Source organism: Lolium rigidum, chromosome 3 (genome assembly GCF_022539505.1).
Source record: "Lolium rigidum isolate FL_2022 chromosome 3, APGP_CSIRO_Lrig_0.1, whole genome shotgun sequence".
Lineage (NCBI taxonomy): Eukaryota > Viridiplantae > Streptophyta > Magnoliopsida > Poales > Poaceae > Lolium > Lolium rigidum.
This window is the reverse complement of record NC_061510.1, coordinates 245,714,047-245,718,891: the sequence shown is the minus strand read 5'-3', so window position 1 is coordinate 245,718,891 and position 4,845 is coordinate 245,714,047.

The window sequence follows — 4,845 nt, the reverse complement described above, 5'->3', positions numbered from 1 at the left end:
AAAAACTTCTATCACAAAGACGAATAAATCCAAGATCCAATCTATGGAAAATCCAAGATCTAATCTATGAGATCGGAGTAACGAGATAGATGAGAAACTAACCCTGGTAGATCCAAAACCTTAACGAGATCAGATCTTGTGGTTGATGTAGACAATCCTTCTAGTGCTACAATCCGGCAGCATTTCCGTACTCGGTCACACGTACGGTGTCGATGACATCCTTCCTCTCCCCATTCCAGCGAGCAGCAGAGGTAGTAGATCCCCTTGGAATCGTAGCAGCACGACGGCGTGGTGGTGGAGGTGGAGGAGAAATTCCTGCAGGGCTTCGCCAAGCCTGCGCAGGAAGAAGGAGGAGGGAGAGAGGGGCAGCTAGGGTTTGGGGAATGATGTGATGCGCCCTTACCCTTCCCTCCCTCTTATATAGGCGTGGGGGGCTGCCTTGGCCCCTCCTCCAAGCCCTAGGGTTGGCCAAAACATGGGGGGAAACTCCCCCCCCCCCCAAAGTTAAGTCCCTATTTTCAAGGGATTTGATCTTATCCACTTGATCCACATGATGTAGTTTCTGCTCAAGTTGTTATACGGATTGAACCCATCAGTACCAAGGCCAAGTTTAATGTTCCTGGCATCTGCAGGAAAGTCTGGCCACCTTCTGTCAAAGTCTTCCCAAGCCTCACCGTCAGCTGGATGGCTCATTTCACCCAAATGCTTTCCTACCTTAGGATTTCCGTAGAAAAAATCCTCCGCGGCCTCGTTATCAATGGAAAATGCCTCAACACTTTATGCGGAGTCTTCTTTGCTTCAACATTTTTCCATCTTGACTCGCTGCACTTGGGGCAATAATCAAAGTCGGCATATTCCTTTCTGAAGAGAATGCATTTTTTGATGCACACATGTATTGAAATGTATCCAGGCCCTAATTTATCGATAACAGCCTTTGTTTCACGGTATGTTCTTGGGAGTGTATTAGCAGGTGGAAATGCTTCACGCAAGATCTAAAGGATGACAGTAAATGCAGAATTGGTGATCAAATGTTTTGACTTCCATGAAAGAATTGTAACCAGAAAGGAGAACCTTGTGAACGAGGAACATCTAGGATAAAGTTTAAGTTTAGCCTCTTTCATCATTTCCTCATAGAATGAATTCTTTTCTTCCTCAGTATTGGGAATAGAATTTTCGTCATCTTCATCATCGTTGTTTTCATTTCCATACCCATTATTTGCCCAAGCATGCTGGTCTGCTAGTAAGTCATCTGATCGCACATTGAAAGGAGAAGACAATGCGACTTCACCTTCAATAATAACTGCATTCCATCGACCATAGGTTGAATCTATGCCGTTCATTAACAAGTGTTCCTGCACAAGATGATGAGGTCTGTAATACTGATTACAACACAAGTTACATGGGCAGTATATGTGTGCAGTAGGACAGTATCTAGCACTGATGAAGTCCATAAAACTATTCACACCAGCCATGTATTCGGGTGTAAATAGTACACCATTCATCACCCATCTTCTATCCATCTGGTCAACAATTAATGTTCATATAGTTAGAACGCTTCACATATCAGAAGTTTATTGATAAAATTATATATATCTACATACATAATCTATACCGTATTAAAATATACTTTATGATGGATACGATGGTGTTAGTTTGAGACTCTAATTGTTGGTAGTTTTTGGCATAAATTTGGTCAAAGTTCACCCGGTTTGACTTCAAAAATCTTATAGATATTTTGTCATAGAGGGAGCACAATAATATACTACTCCATAAAGAATGGATCTAGGGACTATATGCTAGGGACTTACTGTGCCTGCTGGAGAGCGAAAATAGAGATTTGCCAGGGGAAGTCTAGCGGTAGTCAAGAGGTGCACGCCATGGCGGGTGACGACGATAGATCCGCTCTCGCGTGACAGAGAGCGTCAAAGTGATACGGCGGCACGACCGACAATTGATCTACTTAGCTCACAGTTCCTGGCTATTCGCCGCCTGGTCCCTCCCACCGTGAACTAAATAATACAATGAACTAAAATTTTTGGCAAACTCCCCTCCCGTCGAATACTGTTTGTAAGGAGTGAACACTGTGTTTGGAAGATCTCCGGTTTGATCTCCCGCCACTTTCACGAGATGGGGCATATGGGTAAACAACTCGTTCGGCCAAGGCCTACTACTGAGAAAGAAGACAAACCTGCTAACTGGGTCCAGTAGAACCATGTTATAGACTGAGTAACGTTCCCCAGAGTCAATGAAGTATTCGAGAAATCAGCCATATTTGTCCACACCTAAATCTGGCCCAACAGATCCAGAGGTAGCCCCCACCCAATACAAATAGGCCGTCAGCAGCCCAACCCAAAATAGTTTTATGAAATAAGCATTCATTGTCATCAAACCTGCTTATTTTGTACCTGTGGGCCCAACGAGAATGGCACCAGGGATCCACGTAGGCCTGACATATTATGTAGGCCCACCAAGCTTTGACAAGCGGGGCCACGCGTCAAGAATTGACACATCTTCGTGTGGGCCCGACGGTAATGGCAATTGGGACCACGTAGGCCCGACGTATTATGTAGGCCCACCAAGCTCTGACAGGTAGATCCCACCATGCTCTGGCGTGCCAGACCACCAATCTCTAACATGCGGGGTCATGCGTCTTGAAATGACGGCAAGCACACTTGTGATCGTACGTGCCCAAAAAAACAATTGGCATGACAACTGACATGTGGAGCCCATGTTGGTGGTACTGATAGTTCTGGTCCACTTCGCATGTTGAGAGTCTGCCGGAACAGGCGGCCCCATGCAGGAGGATCGTGTCGGTACCTGACATGCGGACCCGAGTGCTGCAGGTCAGGTACTTGTGTGCGGACAGTGGCTATCTCCCCTTACAAATATGGGTCCTAGTGCTGTAGGTCTTGGACTGTTGTGCGGGCACCAGGCAAACAGAAAAGTACGTGAACAAAAGTGTGCGGAGTGTGTCCACTGTCCCGAAGCCCAGCTCTTGTGAAGATTCCCGGCCAACTTCGCAATTCGGACATCCCACTTCCCGCGAAGCTCATTTCTGCACAATCGTTGACGATTAGAGCTCGCCCGTCACTAATTTGTGGGGCCGAGCGGCCCAAAACGCCACCTGTAACGCGAAAACACAGTACCGTCATAGAAAAAGACATTCACTGACGGATTTCTCAAACGTCAGCCCTATACCGTCACTGAAGCCCCAATTGTTTGTAGTGTATGTTCTAGGAGTTCTACATCGGGACTCTTGATATGGGGCGTTGATGCATGTAAAATGCATACATGAACTTTGGCCTTTATCATATTGAATTTCCACATATTTGCAACATGTATGATGATAATACCATGTTTTACATTGATTTATGGGGATTTACCTAAGATCCCTTTATTTGGTTTATAACTCTGCAGAATAGGAAAATCCTATTTTGTGTATGTTTCACTTTCAGAGACCTATACGGAGTCAAATTAACCTCGGATTTTTGGAGCATCACTTTTTCATCGGGAGAATCACTCTAGAGCTTGGGAGGACACCTGGATGGGCCTGAGGCCCAAAAGACCTCAAGTCGCGCGCGCAAATGATGACCCACAAGTATAGGGGATCGCAACAGTCTTCGCGGGAAGTAAAACCCAATTTATTGATTCGACACAAGGGGAGCCAAAGAATATTTGTAAGCCTTAACAGCGGAGTTGTCAATTCAGCTGCACCTGGAAACAGACTTGCTCGCAAGAGTTTATCAGTAGCAACAGTTTTATAATAGTAGCAGTAGTGAAATATCAGCAGCAGTGTAATATGTTGGAGATATGCCCAAGAGGCAATAATAAAAGTGGTTATTATATATCTTTATGTTTATGATAAATGTTTATATACCATGCTATAATTGTATTAACCGAAACATTGATACATGTGTGATATGTAAACAACAAAGAGTCCCTAGTATGCCTCTTAACTAGCTTGTTGATTAATGGATGATTAGTTTCATAATCATGAACATTGGATGTTATTAATAACAAGGTTATATCATTATATGAATGATGTAATGGATACACCCATATTAAGCGTAGCATAAGATCTCGTCATTAAGTTATTTGCTATAAGCTTTCGATACATAGTTACCTAGTCCTTATGACCATGAGATCATGTAAATCACTTATACCGGAAAGGTACTTTGATTACACCAAACGCCACTCGCGTAAATGGGTGGTTATAAAGGTGGGATTAAGTATCCGGAAAGTATGAGTTGAGGCATATGGATCAACGAGTGGGATTTGTCCATCCCGATGACGGATAGATATACTCCGGGCCCTCTCGGTGGAATGTCGTCTAATATCTTGCAAGCATATGAATAAGTTCATAAGAGACCACATACCACGGTACGAGTAAAGAGTACTTGTCGGGAGACGAGGTTGAACAAGGTATAGAGTGATACCGAAGATCAAACCTCGGACAAGTAAAATATCGCGAGACAAAGGGAATTGGTATTGTATGTGAATGGTTCATTCGATCACTAAAGTCATCGTTGAATATGTGGGAGCCATTATGGATCTCCAGATCCCGCTATTGGTTATTGGTCGGAGTGAGTACTCAACCATGTCCGCATAGTTCTCGAACCGTAGGGTGACACACTTAAAGTTGGATGTTGAAATGGTAGTATTTGAATATGGAATGGAGTTCGAATATTTGTTCGGAGTCCCGGATGAGATCCCGGACATCACGAGGAGTTCCGGAATGGTCCGGAGAATAAGATTCATATATAGGATGTCATTTTATGTGAATTAAAATGTCGCGGAAGGTTCTATGGAAGGTTCTAGAAGGTTCTAGAAAAGTCCGGAAGAAAC